The sequence below is a fragment of the Saccopteryx bilineata genome, chromosome 4 (assembly GCF_036850765.1).
Source record: "Saccopteryx bilineata isolate mSacBil1 chromosome 4, mSacBil1_pri_phased_curated, whole genome shotgun sequence".
Taxonomy (NCBI): Eukaryota; Metazoa; Chordata; class Mammalia; order Chiroptera; family Emballonuridae; genus Saccopteryx; species Saccopteryx bilineata.
This window is the reverse complement of record NC_089493.1, coordinates 250,517,224-250,536,704: the sequence shown is the minus strand read 5'-3', so window position 1 is coordinate 250,536,704 and position 19,481 is coordinate 250,517,224. Positions and strand designations below refer to the sequence as shown.

Here is a 19,481-nt window from a genome sequence, read left to right as displayed (position 1 = left end):
CAGACTAGTCTTAGAATAATAGTATTTGTGATTTGGAAAAAGACTGAAACTTCTTCTAGCCAATTACGTTTTTTATAAATGAAATTAATGAGGCTCACAGGAATGAAATTATTTTGTTGAGACCACACAGTTTTCCAGTAAAACTTGTGCTAAAACTTTAAGATTATGGTCTTTTGATTCAATATGCACTATCCTTTTCACTGTGATTACTTTGTGCATAGTCAGTATCATTTATAAATATTATTAGGACTATTATTATATTATGTATTTCATAATTCTTATTGTATTTATTGGGGTGACATTGTTTAATAAAATTATGTAGGTTTCAGGTGTACAGTTCTAGAATACATCATCTATGTGTTATTGTATTGTGTGTTCACCACCCAAAGTCAAGTCTCCTTCCATCAGCATTCATCCCTCTTTTACTGTCTTCTATCTCTCCCCAACCCTGTTTCCTGCTGGTAATCACCATGCTGTTGTCTAAGAGTTTGTTTGTTTTGTTTTGTTTTTTTGCTTAATTTTATCACATTTTTCACCCAGCCTCTTCACTTCCTTTTCCAATAACAACTGTCAGTCTGGTTTTTGTATCTTTGGCTCTGAGAACATAGGCAGTAAAATCTTGGACATTTCCCATAGCAATTTTTTTTTAATATATGGCATCAGTCAAGGGAAACGAAAATATAAAATAAACAATGAGACAACATAAAACTAAAAGTTGTTGCACAACAAAGGAAACCATCAACAAAATGGAAAGAGAACCCACTGAATGAGAGAACATATTCTCCAGTGATATATCTGATAAACGGTTAATATCCAAAATTTATAAATAATTTACTCAACTCAACACCAAAAAAAAGCAAACAATCTAATTTAAAAATGGGCAAAATACCTGACTAGACATCTCTTTCAAGAGAACATACAGATGATCAATATACATATAAGATGCACAAAAATAAAAATGAAACCACACTGAGGTATCACTTTACACTTGTCAGAATGACTGTTATCAATGAATTAACAAACAAGTGTTGGAAAGAATGTTGAAAAAAGGCAACTCGTACACTATTAGAGGAAATACAGGTTGGTACAGCCACTGAGAAAAGCAATATAGAATTTCCTCAAAAAATTAAAAATGAAACTACTTTATAACCCCGTGATTCCACCTCTGGGAATATATCAGATGAAACCTGAAACTTTGCTTCAGAAGACTATATGAGCCCATGTTAATTGTAGCATTATTTACAATAGCCAAGATTTGGAAGTAGCCCAAGTACCTATCAGTAGATGAATGGATAAAAAGCAGTGGTACATTTTCACAATGAAATACTACTTGGCTGTAAAAAGGAAGGAACTCTTACCCTTTGCGACAGCATGGATGGAAATAGAAATAAACTAATCAGAGAAAAACAAATAACATCTTATTTCACTTATACTTGTTTTTTAATTAATTTTAATGGGGTGACATTGATAAATCAGGGCACATATGTTCAAAGAAATCATCTCCAGATTATTTTGACATTTGATTATGTTGCATACCCCTCATTCAAAGTCAAATTCTCTTCCATTACCTTCTATTTGTTTTGTTTTTTGTGCCCCTCCCATCCTCCCACCCTCTACTCCCCTCCCCCCCAGGAACCATCACATTCTTGTCCATGTCTCTGAGTCTCGTTTTTATGTCCTAACTATGTATGGAATCATATAGTTCTTAGTTTTTTCTGATTTATTTATTTCACTCAGTATAATGTTATCAAGCTTTATCCATGTTGTTGTAAGTGATCCAATGTCATCATTTCTTATGACTAAGTTGTATTCCATAGTATATATGTAACAAAGCCTTTTAATCCACTCATCCACTGACAGACACTTGGGCTGTTTCCAGATCTTCGCTACTGTGAACAATGCTGCCATAAACATGGAGGTTCATTTCTCCTTTTGGAACAGTGCTATGGTGTTCTTGGGGTATATTCCTAAAGGTGGGATAGCTGGGGAAAAAAGCAGTTCAATTTTTAATTTTTTGAGGAATCTTCATACTGATTTCCACAGTGGCTGCACCAGTCTGCATTCCCACCAGCAGTGCAGGAAGGTTGCGTTTTCTCCACATCCTCACCAGCACTTATTCTGTTTTGTTTTGTTGATGAGCGCCATTATGACTGGTGTGAAGTGATGTCTCATTGTGGTTTTAATTTGCATTTCTCTAATGATTAGTGTTGAGTATTTCTTCATATGCCTATTGGCCATCTGAATGTCCTCTTTGGAGAAGTGTCTATTCATTTCTTTTGCCCATTTTTTGATTGGATTGTTTGTCTTCCTGGTGTTGAGTTTTACACGTTCTTTATAAATTTTGGTTATTAAATCCTTATCAGACATATTGTCGAATATGTTCTCCCATTGTGTAGTTCGTCTTTTTATTCTGTTCTTGTTCTCGTTAGCTGTGCAAAAGCTTTTTAGTTTGATATAGTCCTATTTGTTTATCCTGTCTTTTATTTCACTTGCCTGTGGAGATAAATTGGCAAATATATTGCTATGAGAGATGTCGGAGAGCTTACTGCCTATTTTTTCTTCTAAGACGCTTATGGTTTTACTGCATACATTTAAGTCTTTTATCCATTTTGAGTTTATTTTTGTGAATGGTGTAAGTTGGTGGTCTAGTTTCATTTTTTTGCAGGTAGCTGTCCCATTTATTAAAGAGGCTGTCTTTTACCTCCTTTGTCAATTATCAGTTGTCCATAAAGCTGTGGGTTTATTTCTGGGTTCTCTGTTCTGTTCCATTGATCTATATGCCTGTTCTTATGCCAGTACTGGGCTGGTTTGAGTATAATGGCCTTGTAGCATAATGATATTGGGAAGTGTGATACCTCCCACTTTATTCTTCCTTTTCAAGATTGCTAAGGGTATTCGTGTTCTTTTTTTTGGTTCTATATAAATTTTTGGAATATGTGTTCTATATCTTTGAAGTATGTCATTGGTATTTTAATTGGTTTTGCATTGAATTTCTAGATTGCTTTGGGTAATATAGACATTTTAATGATGTTTATTCTTCCTAACCATGAGCACAGTATATGCTTCCACTTGTTCATATCTTCCTTGATTTCTTTTATCAATGTTTTATAATTTTCTTAGTACAATTCTTTAATTTCCTTGGTTAAATTTACTCCTAGGTACTTTATTTTTTGGTTGCAATAGTGAAGGGGATTGTTTACTTAATTTTTCTCTCTGACAGTTTATTATTGGTGTATAAAAATGCCTCTGATGGCCCTGGCCGGTTGGCTCAGTGGTAGAGCGTTGGCCTGGTGTGCGGAAGTCCGAGGTTCGATTCCCCGCCAGGGCACACAGGAGAAGCACCCATCTGCTTCTCCACCACTCCCCCTCTCCTTCCTCTCTGTCTCTCTCTTCCCCTCCCGCAGCGAGGTTCCATTGGAGCAAAGATGGCCCGGGCGCTGGGGATGGCTCCTTGGCCTCTGCCCCAGGTGCTAGAGTGGCTCCGGTATCAACAGAGAGACTCCCCGGAGGGGCAGAGCATCGCCCCCTGGTGGGCGTGCCAGGTGGATCCCGGTCGGGCACATGGGGGAGTCTGTCTGTCTCTCCCCATTTCCAGCTTCAGAAAAATACAAAAATAAAAAAAAATAAAAAAATAAAAATGCCTCTGATTTCTGAGTATTAATTATATATCCTGCTACCCTGCTGAATTCATTTATCAGGTTCAGTTGTTTTTTGACTGAGACTTTAGGGTTTTCAATATACAATATCATATCATCTGCAAATAGTGATAGTTTTACTTCTTTTCCATTTTGGATGCTTTTTATTTCTTCTTCTTCTCTGATTGCTGTGGCTAGGACTTCCTGGACTATGTTGAATAAGAGTGGTGAAAAGGGGCACCCCTGCCTTGTTCCTGATCTTAAGAAGATTGCTTTTAATTTTTGTACATTGAGTGAGATGTTGGCTGTGGGTTTTTCATAGATGGCCTTTATTGTGTTGAGGTATGTTCCCTGTACTCCCACTTTGCTGAAAGTTTTGATCATGACTGGGTGCTGGATTTTATCAAATGCTTTTTCTGCATCTATTGAAATTATCATGTGGTTTTTTCCTTCCTTTGGTTTATGTGATGAACGATATTGATTGATTTGTGAATATTATACCAGCCTTGCCTCCCCAGAATGAATCCCGCTTGATAATGGTGTACGATTTTTTTCATATATTGCTGGATCTGGTTTGCTAATATTTTGTTGAGGATTTTTGCATCTATATTCATCAGGGATATTGGCCTATTATTTTTTTTAATTGTGTTGTCTTTGCCTGGTTTTGGAATCAGAATTATACTCGCCTCATAAAAGGAGCTTGGAAGTCTTTCTTCCTCTTGAATTTTTTGAGAAAGCTTGAGAAGGATAAGAGTTAGTTATTCTTTGAATATTTGGTAGAATTCACTTGTGAAGCCATCAGATCCAGGACTTTTCTTTGTTGGGAGTTTTTTGATAACTGTTTTGATCTCATTTGTTGTAATTGGTCTGTTTAGGTTTTCTGATTCTTCCAGATTGATTTTTGGAAGATTTTATATGTCAAGGAATTTGTTCATTTTATCTAAGTTGTCTAGTTTTATGTCATACAGTTTTTCATAGTATTTTATTACAATATTTTGTTATTCTGTTGTGTCAGTTTTCATTTCTCCACTCTCATTTCTAATTATACGTATATAAGTCCTCTCTTTTTTTTCTTGGTGAGTCTACTTAAAGGTTCCTTTATCTTGTTTACCATTTCAAAGAACCATCTTCTGATTTCATTGATTCTCTGTATTGTTTCTTTAGCCTCTATGTTATTTATTTCCTCTCTGACCTTTATTATTTCCTTCCTTCTACAACATCTGGGCTTTATTTGTTGTTCTTTTTCTAGTTCTTTTAGATGCAGGGTTAAGTTGTTTATTTGAACTTTTTCTTGCTTCTTAATGTATGCCTGTAGTACCAGGAACTTCCCTGTCAGTACTGCTTTTGCTGTGTCCCATAAATTTTGAGTTGTTGTATGCTCATTATCATTTGTTTCTAGGAATTTTTTTATTTCTTCTTTGATCTCATTGTTAATCCATTTGTTATTTAACAACCTGCTAATATGTTTCCATGTTTTTGAGAATTTTTGAATTTTTCTGTTGTGGTTGATTTCTAGTTTCATGCCATTGTGATCAGAGAAAATGCTTAATATTATTTTAATCTTCTTAAATTTGTTGAGACCGCTTTTGTGCCCTAACAGGTGGTCTATCCTAGAAAATATACCATGAGCACTTGAAAAGAATGTATATTCTGCTGCTTTAGGGTGAAAAGTTCTGAAGATATCTATTAAATCCAGTTGTTCTAGTGTGTCCTTTATGTCTGCTCTTTCTTTGTTAATTTTCATTCTTGAGGATCTATTTATCTAGTGATGTTAGTGGGGTATTGTAATCCCTACTATTATAGTATTGCTGTTGATTTCGCCCTTTTTATCCATCAAAGTCTGCTTTATATATTATGATGCTTCTAAATTAGGTGTGTAGATATTTATAATGGTTATATCTTCCTGTTGGATTGCTCCCTTTATCATTATGTAGTGACCTTCTTTATCTCTTACTATAGCCTTTGTTTCAAAGTCCATTTTGTCTGATATAAGTATTGCTACCCCAACTTTTATTATTTCCATTTGCATGAAATATTTTTTCCCATCCTTTGACTTTCAGTCTATGTGCATCTTTTGTTTTAAGGTGTGTCTCTTGTAGACAGCATATGTATGGGTCCTGTTTTCTTATTCATGAAGCTACCCTATGTCTTTTGATTGAATTGTTTAATCCATTTACATTTAAGGTTATTATTGATATATAGTTGTTTATAACCAGTTTATTCTTTAAAACTGTATTTCTCTTTTGCTATATTTTTTTCCCACTTTGATCAGTTTACAACAGTCCCCTTAACATTTCCTGCAGCATTGGTTTGGTTGTAATGAATTCCTTGAGGTTTTTTTTGTTTTCTTTTTCTTTTTTTTATGTGAGAAGCTTTTTATTTCTCCTTCAACTTTAAATGATAGCCTTGCTGGATAAAGTAGTCTTGGTTGTAGGCTCTTGTTCTGCATTACTTTGAATATTTCTTGCCATTCCCTTCTGGCCTCAAGTGTTTTCATTAAGAAGTCATATGTCATCCTTATGCAGGCTCCTTTGTAGGTGATAGCCTTTTTTTCTCTAGCAGCTTTTAATATTTTCTGTTTATCACTTAGCTTTAGTATTTTAATTATCATGCGTCTTGGGGTAGATTTCTTTGGGTTTCTCTTTAATAGAGTTCTCTGTGCTTCTTGAACTTGTAAGAGTTTTTCCTGCATTAGTTTAGGGATGTTTTCAGCTATGATATGATTGAACAAAGCCTCTATCCCTTGTTCTTTCTCTTCTTCTTCAGGGTCTCCTATGGTGCCGATGTTATTTCTCTTTGTGTTGTCACAGAGCTCTCTAAGAGTTTCCTTAGACTTTTTGAATTTCTTTTCTTTTTTCTGCTCTACTTCCATGCCTTCATTCAACTTTTCCTCCAACTCGTTGATTCAGTCATCACCTTCATCCATCCTGTTTTTAATTCCTTCCGTTGTGGTCTTCATTTCTGATATTGTATTTGTTATCTCCAACTGATTCTTTTTTAATATTTCAATATCCTTTTTTATACTTGCTATTTCTTTATTTAATTGTTCTTAATGACCATCCTTTGTTGTTCTCAGATCCCTAAGCATCCTAACAATCATTATTCTAAACTCTGCATCCAGAAGCTTGGTTATTTCCATATCACTCAGTTCATTTCCTGGATTTTTCTCTTGTGGTTTCATTTGGATTGCACTTCTCTGTCTTCTCATTATGTCTGTGTGTTTGAGTGTATTGTGTATAGAGCTGGATGAGTCTAGGTTGGTGTTGTCTGCCTCCAGATTCCAGTTGTGTTATTTCTAGGTCTTCTTGGGTTGGCATCAGCTGTTATTTGTAATCCACTGTGTGATTTGGCATTTCTGGTAGAGCTGCTTTGAAGTCTTGATTTGTTTGTTTTCTTCTCAGTTTTCTTAACACTTGGTAGTCTTGTTTACTGATCTCAGCAGGGGGCTTATTTGAAACTGTATCCAGGAATGCAGTGGGTGTAACCTGAGACTCTGAAGGCCTGATCTGCCAGTTACTCTCTCCAGGCGGCACAGGGTGTTTTCTCAGCTTCAGTAGGGGGAGGTGTATCTCAGATCTCCATGGAGAACTGAGTTACTGCCCCTCCTCTCCACTTCTTGTTTTCAGCTGTGTCTTGTTGTACTGCCTGGATCTGGAGATATGTCTGGAGATGAGTGACCCAGAACTACTTTAATCTTGTATTGTGTGGAAGATCAACCCCTCCCCCAGCTATGGCCGACACTAGCACTGGATGAGTCAGCTTATCAGGTCATCTCATGCATTCCTCTGCCCGTCACCATCTGTCTCTCTCTCTCCCCTTTTCTTTTGGAAGACAAACCAGTCCTTTCAACACATCTCGTTTTCAGGTCTCCAGGCAGTAGCTGTAAGCAATATTTTCTTCTCCTTTCCTTGGAGTGAGAGCCCTTTTGGGCTCTCAGCCTCATCCCTCCTTTGTTCCTGTAAGCAGGGAAGATTCACTGCTCCTCGGTGCTCCCTACCAGGCTCAGTGTGACTTCTTTTTTGCTCCTTGGTTTTTGAGAGCTGTGTTCTTGTAGTCCAGAGTTGGTTTTTCATGCTGATTGTTCCTAAATAAATTTGTAATCCAGTTTGGTGGTGTGAGCCTGGAGTCTGTGCATCTGACTACTCAGCTGCCATCTTCAGGTCCCTGGTTTCACTTATATTTGTAATCTAATATGCAAAACAAACAAATAATTTATTTTATTTTTAAATTTGGAGGAGACACTGAAGAATAAGCTACATGTGTTTGTACTGTAGATGAGTGCAAATTGGAAAAAGTATTAACCAAGTAAATTTATGTAAATTGTATTACTTAAATGCCATTAAAAAGAACACATCTTTGTAAAAGTCTGGGAGTACATTATAATATGTGCTAATTTTAACTAGATTTACTTCTAAATATTGGTCTTGAGGGGAAGAGAAATTTCAAGTCAGGATTCACTTGTGACCATTGACCAAATTGTTGGTGCCCTTGAATTTTGTGTTCTCAATTGTAATATTATTGGGGAAAATGAGCCAATGAAGTAATGACTGTAAAGCTCCTTTGAGATAAACTCTTCCAGGGAAATATATTACAATAAAAAAATTACACTCATTTTAGTTTAAATTTGAAAATAAATGCTGAAATGCTATTAAAACTGTTGTGGCTATTAAACAATGATATATTATGTGGATAATTTTTTAGGGAGCCTTCTTTTCTTTATTATTATTTAATCATACTGGAGTAATTAGACAGTTATACTCATGGTGTTACTTTCATTTCTTTGAGAATATGGCTGCACACACACACACACATACACAAAATGTCTCTGTAGATAGCTATACAATATTAAGTAATACCTTTGACATATGTCCACCACAAATTAATACATGTGTCATTTTCTTTTCTCGATACATTTTGTATAACTTGTAACTGAGCTTCAAGTACAAGTACATGGTGCTTCAAGTCCTATCTTCTGTATTATATCAACTGAATGAAGAAAAGACTGATATAATTAACTTCTCAGTGTTGACTACTTCTGCCCCCATTTTAAAAGTGTTATTATATTTTGAAAAGAAAGTTGTTTGTAAAATTGAATAAACAATATAATTACATTTTAGTTGTTTATTTAAAAGACATTTTTCATAGTTTTATTCTACATGAGAGACAGTTGATCAGCTGTTTGTAGTCTCTAGACTGTGATTTTAAAGATGCTCAGTATATATTTTTCTGAATATATGTTGAGTAGTTGCATTAATCTAAAGTCAGTATGTTCCATAACTCATTAAATGGTATACTTCAGATTTTATTTCATTGCATGTAATGTTGTATTTGCATACAATTATTGTACTCTAGTTGTGAACTCTATGCATGCTGAAGTATTTAAGGCAAAGTGTACATTTTACAACCTGATTTCTTCAGGTTATTTTGTAGTGCATCAAAATATAGATGTAAATATAGATAGTGGCATATTTGGATAGACATGTGATAAAGCAAATATAGAAAATATTAATTGTATAATCTTTTTTTTTTATAGAAGCTGGAAATTGGGAGAGACAGTCAGACAGACTCCCGCATGCCCCTGACTGGGATCCACCCGGCACACCCACCAGGGGTGATGCTCTGCCCACCAGGGGGCGATGCTCTGCCCATCCGGGGCTTCGCTCTGCCACGACCAGAACCACTCTAGCGCCTGGGGCAGAGGCCAAGGAGCCATCCCCAGCGCCCGGGCCATCCTTGCTCCAATGGAGCCTCGGTTGCGGGAGGGGAAGAGAGAGACAGAGAGGAAGTAGGAGGGGTGGAGAAGCAAATGGGCGCTTCTCCTATGTACCCTGGCCAGGAATCAAACCCAGGTCCCCTGCATGCCAGGCTGACGCTCTACCGCTGAGCCAACCGGCCAGGGCCTGTATAATCTTTGAGGTCAGTATTGGGTATTCACTGCTGATTCTTTCAATATTTCTGCATATTTGAAATTTTTCATAAAAATTATTGGAAAAACTTATATATGTTCACATTTTAGATACTATTTGAAATGTTCCTTCAAATATCTCCAATCTCAGTGACAAAGTTACAGTTCCAATACAAATAATCAGCTCAAATTTTATTAGAAATAATTTTCCACAAAACCATTTTTTAATTTTTATATTTTGTGTGAGAAAGATAAAGACAGATAGATAGAAAGGGAGAAAAATGAGAAAGATCAATTTGAAGTTGTGGCACTTTTAGTTGTTCATTGGTTGCTTCTCACACATTCCTTGAGCAGAGAGGCTACACCTGAGTCACTGATGCCTTGCTCAAGCCAGCGAACTTTGGGCGAAAGCTAGTGAATGTGGGATCATGTCTAGAATCCTATGCTCAAGCTTGTGACCCCTTGATCAATTCAATTGAGCCTGCACTTAAGACAGCAACATTGGGATTTCGAGCCTGAGTCCTCAGCATCCCAGGTTGACTCTCTATCTACTGTGCCATCACCAGTAAGGCACTACAAAACCAATTTTTAAATTTAATAATTATGGTCCCAGGAATGAATAACACTGGGGAACAAAATCTTTGTTGCATCCACAAAAGCACTTGTTCTTACCTAATTCAAGTGAGCAGGTCTCAAATCTGACATTAGTTTTTCAATGTATGCTACAGCTTTTTTACAATTCAAGGTTTTAGGTTTTTCTTCTTGTAAAATTTTCAACATTTAGTTTAACATAGTAAAGTAGAATGTCTTCTTGGGCATCTTTGTGAAACTATAATAATTTATATAATGCAGTAAATACACTAATACAGTAAAAGATATGATAGTATCAGAATTTGTCTACATTTTTGAAATAGAACATATTGAAACACTTATTTTAATCATAAAATTTGCACAAAACTTATTTAAATTTTATTCAGGCAAAAATTTGCTTTTGTAGCTCTTGCGTTTGTATACTTGTTGAGGACAATCTCATTTGATGCTCCAGCAGTAGTCTACTCATCACTAACAGCTCCAAGATTTTTGGGAAACTTATCAAGGTGACTGTTCAGGAAGTGAATCGTAACACCCATATTACATCCAATGTCACGGAAAGCCAACAGCATCCTTTGAACCAGAAGTTCATAGTTTTCTGCTTTTTGTTGCCAAGGATGTTCTTTGTAACTGCCACAAAAGACTGCCATGCTGCTTTCTCCTCCTTATTCATCTTCCTGGAAAATTCTTCGTCACATATGAGGGTTCAAATTTGAGGTCCATCGAATATATCTGCTTTTATCTTCTCAAAAGACAGGCAAGAAAAGCAGAAATAATATGTTAAAAGCATTCACTTTCTCTATTCAAAGCCTGAACAAACTGCTTCATTAAGCCAAGTTGATGTGAATTGGGGGAAAAATGATGCTGTCTTGATTAACTACAGGTTTATTCACAATATTTTGCATCTTTATGTCCAGAGATTCACGTTTTGACCACTGCTTCTGTAGTTAGTGTTTCTCCTGAGCTCAGCTGTCCCACAAATACAGAAAGCAAGGATACTTTGTGAAACCTCTCTGTTGTCCTAGCAGGAAATTTACCATTTTAAGATCCACACAAATAATCCAGTTATGCTCCTCACACTTCAGAAAGTCGAGGACAATTTTTATGTCATTTTTCCTAAGTCATTCAATTCGGGTTGGCTAAATTGCTGAGGGGTTAATGACAGCTTGGCATCAGAACAAGACCATTCAGATTCTACAACCGTTTCCTCATGCATCTTATCAAAATACACTTGATCACCATGTTCACTTTCTTCATCCTTAGAAGAAATAAAACCATTGAAAACTGTAACCAGGAGTGTCTCAGAGTGTAGGATAGGTCGTATTGCTGAAGGAATATTAGGATATGCGATCATATGCTGTTTTTTCTTGCCAATGCCCTTTGTATGGATCAGACAGAAATAACAGTCACTGCTGCATTCCTTAGGTTCACGCCAAACCATGGGAATACCAAAAGGCATTCCTTTGCGTTTTCCTTTTGTCCAGTCATGAAGCATTTCCTCACAATTATGACACACAATATAAAGAGCCCAATTCTTATCTTGATCACCAAGGGGAACTTGAAAATAGGCAATATATGCACATGTCACAAATGATGAAATATTGCGCTTTTGACATTGAAGTGTGTAACAGCCACATATATAGCAGAAAGTGTCAGGACTATTCTTACATTTACGTCTACTTAAAGAAGCCATGATTCAATCTTAAAACAAAATAAGAGGGTGTTTTTTATCAGATAATAATTTTTAACTTTTAGAAACAACTACAATTATGTAAAAGTGATGTTTGTAAACATTAATTGCCTTGTGGTTATGTTCAATCCAAGAGTCGTTGCCCTTTAACTACAATTTAAAAACCAATGCATGCCATTAACTGTAACAAAAAGAAATTAAAATTGCAAAAAAACTAGAGCATGCACCAAAAAAATGGATTTCAGATTTGGAATCAACAATACAGAAATATATAGAAACAGTTCTAAAACCTCATACAACAGAAAATGAAAAAAAAAATTGTTCCCCAGTGTAATAGAGTACTTTAGATAGGGTATATTCAATATTCACCCATATTTAAATGTTAGTTTCAAAGGACAAGTGTTAGACACTGAGCAAGTCTACTCAGCACTTTGTCTTGTCCCATTAGTGGAGATGCAGCGTATATGCAGCTTACACTGACAGCCTTCAAGGAAGCTAGGATTACTAATTTTGAACATCAAGTCTGCTGCAGTGTGGAATGCGGCAGTTTAATTGTGAATTGGTCCAAACTCTAGAACAGATCTGATGTCCAGTTGCCTTCCACCTAAGTGAAAACATTTGTCAGATCACTAAACTCCTATAATAAAATGTTAACCCAAACAACTCTAGCTTATGTGACTGTGCCCTCAGTTACCATCTCAGCTCCACAAATAGTTAACATGCGCTTTCTGTGCTTAAAATCCAATGTAACATACACAAAAAAATAAATTAAAATTTTAAAAATAAATAATTTAATTGAAATCATTTTATAGGGCAGGAAATTATGTGTATAAGCATTCTAAAGTAAAAAAAGGGTCACTTTATATACCTATTGATAGGTGATGTGATGGCATTTTTTTATCTTTGCTGTGTATTTTTAAAAACTTGAAAATTTGCTTTATTGCTTCCTATATAGTTCAGGAAATAAGATTTAAAATGAACTACAAGTGTGTGTGTGTGTGAGAGAGAGAGAGAGGGAGAGAGAGAGAGAGAGAGAGAGAGATAAACAGAGAAATTTAACAGCATCCATATTATTCATTTTCAGGGTATTGTGTAGTCTCTCATCTGTGAGCCAAGATGGGGGCTAGAGAAGAGAGGAAGGGGGAAAGAGAAGAAAAGAAACAAAATGAGAGAGGGGGAGAGATTGAGGAAGAAAGAAAGAAAGAAAGAAAAGAAAGAAAAGAAAGAAAGAAAGAAAGAAAGAAAGAAAGAAAGAAAGAAAGAAAGAAAGAAAGAAAGAAAAATGAAGGAAGGAAGGAAGGAAGGAAGGAAGGTTGGTTTTATGAGGGTTTATTTTTTAATACTTAAAAAACTTTTTTTATAAGTAAGAGAGAGAGAGGGATGGAGGAACAGACAGACAGGAAGGGAGAGAAATGAGAAGCATTAACTCATAGTTGTGGCACCTTCGTTGTTCATTGACTGTTTTCTCATATGTGCCTTGACTAGAGACCGCCAGTGATCCCTTGCTCAAGCCAGCAAACTTGGGCTCAAGTCAGCAACCTTGGGCTTCAAGCCAGCGACCTTTGAGCTCAAACCAGTGACCAAGGGGGGTCATGTCTATGATCCCATGCTCAAGCCAGCGACCCTACACTCAACTTGGTGAGCCTGCACTCAAACTGGATGAGCCAGTGACCTACAGGGTTTTGAACCTGTATCTTCAGCATTCCAGGCCAGTGTTCTCTCTACTGTGCCACTGCCTGATCAGGATATTTTTTCAATAATTTTATTTCAAATTTATCCATTTCTCATTCCAAAAGATGCGGAGATGATTAATGAAATAATGATAACTGTGACACTCCAGAGTTCTCAGTAATTTTAACATTATTTTAAAATATTATTGGCCAAATAGCAATAATAATAACAATCACTGAAAAATCTCCTCATTCATTAATAACTGGAAAGAAGTTGCTCCCTCCAGGCAGGTGAGCAGAATTCACTTGTTTTATTTTGTATTTAATTAGCTTCAGAAATGTAATAATCGTAAAATCACTAGCTCTATGTCCACAAGGGCCATATGATTTGTATCAAGACAACATTAGTAAATAACCTTTGGCTTTGCTATTGTTACAGAGTTATCTCAGTTCATCACTCTTTCCTATGGAAGATAATTTTTACTATTTGAAGGTCTACCTTCATTCCAAATTATTATTTTAGTGTATTCAGAAAGCACATATTAAGTAGTAGTTACTGTCAAATATTATGCTCAAAAACATTTAAATTATTTGATGACTGCTTGGTTAGAGAATGTATTATTATATTTAATTAAATAGTGAGATACACAGGCAGGGAGAGTATCTTTGGGCAATAGGAAAGCCCATTTAAATCTTTCAGAGCCTATGCTTAATAGTGATTTATTTTCCTTCTCTTAAGTAAATCAGTGGTTGTTACTATATACATCTAATGCATGGACTGTGTGCTAATCCCCACTGATATATATCCCATGCATTAGCTCATTTTATTCTTACAACAATTAGATAGTATTAGATAGTACTGTTATTATCTCCATTTTACAGATTAGGAAATTGAGGCACAGGGTAATTAAGTAATGCCACCAATGTCATGGCCAGTAAGGGATAGAGCTAAGATTACAACCCAGATAATCTCCTAACATTCATGCTTATAAATACCTCCCTAAAAGTTTGTAGGAAAACTTCTATGATTGACATAACTATTACCATGTCTCACAAAAGCGATTTAATTAATAGCTTAGTGGTAATACATTTTAAACACAGAAGCAGAGATTGCATTCTCTTGAAGTACAACTGAATTTAAGATGCCTGTCATTTTAAAAGAAAAATAATTTGACCACTTAATGCTTCCCATTTTATAATTTATTTCATTTATTCTTGTCTACTGCTAACGTTCCTATATAATATATTTACAGTTTTTCTTAGTACTAAATAACTAGCTGTGCAGTTTTTAGAAATGTGCACAGAGATATTTGAAGAATTTTCATGTTCCAATAAATTTAATTAATTAAATTTGTACTATGAATAAAGCACAATATTCAGTATTTTTGTGAATCAAGAACAAAAACACGATCTCGGCTTCTGATGATCTTATAATCTAGAGGTGGGAAAAGATGCAGGAAGAAGGAACTCTGAGATAAACATGAATTATTAAATCATATTGTAGAAGTCATTGCTCACAATAATGAATAAAAATCAGCCCATGAGCAAGGAATTCAGTTTAAATGAATGTCATATAAATTGTAAATTTTAACTAATGAATAAACTAAACATTTTGGTGCTTCACAGAATAGTTTCTAATGAACCACAACAATGAAATATAGCACTGAGTGGAGAGTGAAGCTAAATACTGAGAATTTTCAGTCATATCTACCAATTCAGCGGGATTTACGTAGACATTGGGTACAAAGGCAGACCTCAGAAATTCACTTATCATGGCAGAGTTTCAGAAAAGGGCCACAGGAGCCAGATAATTTTGCAGGAATATTTAAAGCATTGGATGATGAACTAAAGGTTAGAGAAAGGAGATACACCCTCCTGTATGGAATTGTCCCTGGTAACAGAGGCAGGACTCCAGAAGGAGCTGCCTGCAGCACCCATCAGTCTCTGCTCCGCTGCATCCCTTAAGTTCGGACTATGTGATAGAAATGTGATAGAATACTTTAAAGGCTTATGGTATAGGGAAATTAAGTGTTAAAAGGCAGCAAAGGGGCTAAAGGGTGTTTAATGGTATTATTTTTGATAATAAGAAGGTTTGAACATACCTGTCCATATAATCACAAAGATGAAAAATCATACTACGGCAACCATGTCAAACAAGTAACAAGAACAATAGAAAAGAATGCAATGGAAATGGAAAGAAAAAGGAGAAATGATATTGGAAGAAAATTTAACTCAAGAAGAATTAAAACGAACTCTATAGTATTTCTGAATAACTTTCCTTGCAGAATATTGTTAGAACACGTATTAAACAAGCCAATAGGTAAACAAACAACAGACTGATAAAAAAAAAAAAAAAACTGCAACCCAGATTGGTTTCATTGTAGGGCTTGGGTTAAAAAGGATATCAGGTAAGATAAGAATAAATACTATTGAAAATCCAATTACTAACATAGTGAAAGGCTTTAGTTAATCACATTATAAGCAGAGAAAAATTCTGAGATTTTTAATTATGAGGGAAGATGATGGATATTGAAACAGTGGAAGATGACCCTAAATGAGGATAATTATGATCCTCTGAGAAAAAGAAAATTCATTGTAATGAAGCAGCAGTCAGTTTTCCTAGAATAAAGGAAGGACTTAATATACATTTCAAAGGAGTACACTTAATTACAGGAAGAGTGACACCCCAGTGAATTCTGAAACATAGCTTGGTTAAGTTATTGAACTTCAAAGATTTAAAAAGTGAATTTTTTTGATACATGAACACACAAAAACAAGTTACCTTTAGACTGGCATCCACAATAATATTCATTCCCATAAAACAATAAAGCAATGTGTAGAAAGTGCAAAAGGAAAGGTAAGCCTAGAATGTCATGCTCAGCCAAGTTGTCAATCACCTACATAAAAACAACAGACATTTTCATATCTGAAAACTCAGCCAATTGCTGTCATTGTCTAGGTTGTTTTGCTAATGGCTGCCCATCAGACCAAAATGACATACTGTGAGAAAAAGTGGTTGTCATTCTCATATACAAGGGAACAGGGAACACAGGATTAGACACCAGGAGTGTTCAGCAAATTTTAGCACAACAGTTTTTGTGTTGTTTTGTTTTTATTATTATTATTTTAACTGTTAAGAAAATTTTTGTGGTTTTATTGTATCATGAGGCATTGAAACATCTGAACAAATCATTATCTGGGCGGTGAGGCAGCTGCTTTCTCCTTCACTTCTTTGGGTTACTAGAGCAACTTGTCAGTAGATTAAAAAAAAAGACAACCTTTTGCATTACTTAAGTCTTTCCAAGGCATGCGCTGGTACAACACAAACTTCTCCTGTCAGATGTAACTAGTCTAGTGTCCAAACATCATGCACAATACCTAGGTAGCAGCAGCGCACTGCACCCACTCCCACCGTGGCCCTGCTCATTTGTGTATGATATTTGGAGCATCTGGAGGAGTGTGAATAGTATTGGGAAGAGGAGGGAGGAGGAAACAGCATGAGTGCCTGGCTGGGAGGTCAGCCAAAGTTGTGAAGGGCAAGCCTGAACATGTCATTGGTGCAAACCCAAGCATCGTTGATGTTCTTTAATAGGAACATCTGGTGGAACCCCATGATGGGGTCTTCATCAGCCTTAAGCTGGCCCACAACCATGCTGATGATGCAGCTATCTGGCGTGGGCTGAGGGTCCTGTGCCGTGATGCTGTGCTGGATTTTCTGGAATGGAAGGCTCTGCAAGAGAAAGAGTGGGTAATGGGAGACAACTTCTCCACAATGGCAGCTTTTCCCTGGAACTGCTGTCCTTCCCACGTAAGGCATGATGCATCAATGTAAATTGCGCCTAGCTGGGTTCTGTCATTATCAAATAACTGGTAGTAATGTTGAATGAAGCTGGATCCAATCTGTTCCCAAATTGGCTTGTCTCCCATTCTGGAGCGTCACCCAGCCTCGTTGAGACCCGAGGGGCTGGCACGATGGCGGCAGCGGCGGCGGCGGCAGCAACCCAGGGCGGACTGCGACCGACTGTCCCTTCCCCCCTGCCTTCCCTCTCCCTGTTTTTATTATTATTATTATTTGAGAGATAAAGGCAGGGAGAGAGAGAGACAGGAACTTCAGTCTGGTGCTGCATGTGCCCTGATTGGCGATCAAACTAGTAACCTCCAAGCTCTGGGACAGAGCTCCACCAACCGTCCTATCCGGCCAGGGCTTGCACAATAGATTTTATTTTATTTTATTTTATTTTTTTCATTTTTCTGAAGCTGGAAACGGAGAGACAGTCAGACAGACTCCCGCATGCGCCCGACCGGGATCCACCCGGCACGCCCACCAGGGGCGAAGCTCTGCCCACCAGGGGGCGATGCTCTGCCCATCCTGGGCGTCGCCATGTTGCGACCAGAGCCACTCTAGCGCCTGAGGCAGAGGCCACAGAGCCATCCCCAGCGCCCGGGCCATCTTTGCTCCAATGGGGCCTTGGCTGCGGGAGGGGAAGAGAGAGACAGAGAGGAAAGCACCGCGGAGATGTGGAGAAGCAAATGGGCGCTTCTCCTGTGTGCCCTGGCCGGGAATCGAACCCGGGTCCTCCGCACGCTAGGCCGACGCTCTACCGCTGAGCCAACCGGCCAGGGCCTGCACAATAGATTTTAGAACATGTTTTCTTGACCAGCAGAATCAGAATCATCTGGAAACTCGTTACAAATGCAAAACCTTGATCATCACCTGACTCAGATGCACTGAGTAAGAAACTGCAGGGGTGAGGCTCAGAAATCCTGGTTTTTAATACATCTTCTGGGTAATTCTGATGAACACGGAGTTTGAGAACTCAGTGCCAGTGAATTCCTTGTATAAATAGGAGCTAATGGAGATCAAAGGTTGAGGGCAGTCTAGACAGTTCAGAATCAGGATTTCAGCAGGCTAGAGGGCCAATACAACATAGATGGTCTCTGGGGCCAAGGTTATGTGCTTAGTTCTCCATTTATTCCTTCAAGCATTGATTGGCTTGCTCTCCCGCCTCTGAAAAGTTAAATGGATTGAATAGAATTGGCCATCTTAAAAACAGTTTGCCATGACCAGTTAAGACCAATGGCTTAACGAAAAGCAACTGAAAAAACAAATGGCATGTGAATTTGGAAAACGGGTAACATGAGGGTATAGAAAGAATGGCAGAAAATGGCAAAAAGGCACAGAATCACAGCTGGTGGGTTGAGTTTTGCCAGAAGAGCAGAACCTGTGGTTAATAAGCTCTGCCCTCACCAACAGATGTCACTGCAGGCAAGAACTAACTGATGAGGCTATCATGCTGTGGGCAATGGAACGAGAGCAAGGAGCCAATATTTACTAATGCAAAAACATCAGTGTTAATGTGGTTTTTTTTTCTTTATGCACACACTCATGTGTGTGTGTATATAAGTATGCATGTAATTATACCAAGTTTTACTGGTTATCTTTTATTTGCCACTTCTCCCAACATTCTACTGTTTTCCCTTGAGGTATTGCGGAAGAGCCTAACTTTGGTATAAGAGAATGCTAGCAGGTAAAGGATGCTAGGGTTCTAGCTAACTTGGACTTACTATGAAATCCATGTTTTGGGTTTTTATCTTCTATATTGATAATTATCAGTGATGTGAATTTTTATAGGTGAAAAAATTTATACTATCTCAAAAACATTAGCACTGTAACATGTTTTCACCCATGATGTAATTTCATGACTTTTGACCTTTCTGTTACATACTGAACAATACAACATTGTACAATACTATACTGAGGGTCTGACATTTGAGAAATGCATGCATGTTTATCATAACATTCATACAACACCATCCCTTATGGATGCTTACTATATATATTCATATATGTTTTATTGAATAAGACCTATTTGAGGGAAAGAGCAGAGCCTTAGCCATCTTTCAATTGGCCACAGAGTCTTGTAGGGTGTTGCAAATTTAAGATTTAGTGTTTGGGAGGTTTTCTCAACCACATATAGCAGTAGAGTCTA

At 37.0% G+C, this 19,481-nt stretch overlaps 1 pseudogene; it reads right to left on the bottom strand.

The window, feature by feature from the left end:
- Nucleotides 1-16,629: 16,629 nt before the first annotated feature.
- On the bottom strand, nucleotides 16,630-17,535 carry LOC136336338 (nuclear transport factor 2 pseudogene; annotated as a pseudogene).
- Between the last annotated feature and the right edge of the window lie 1,946 nt (nucleotides 17,536-19,481).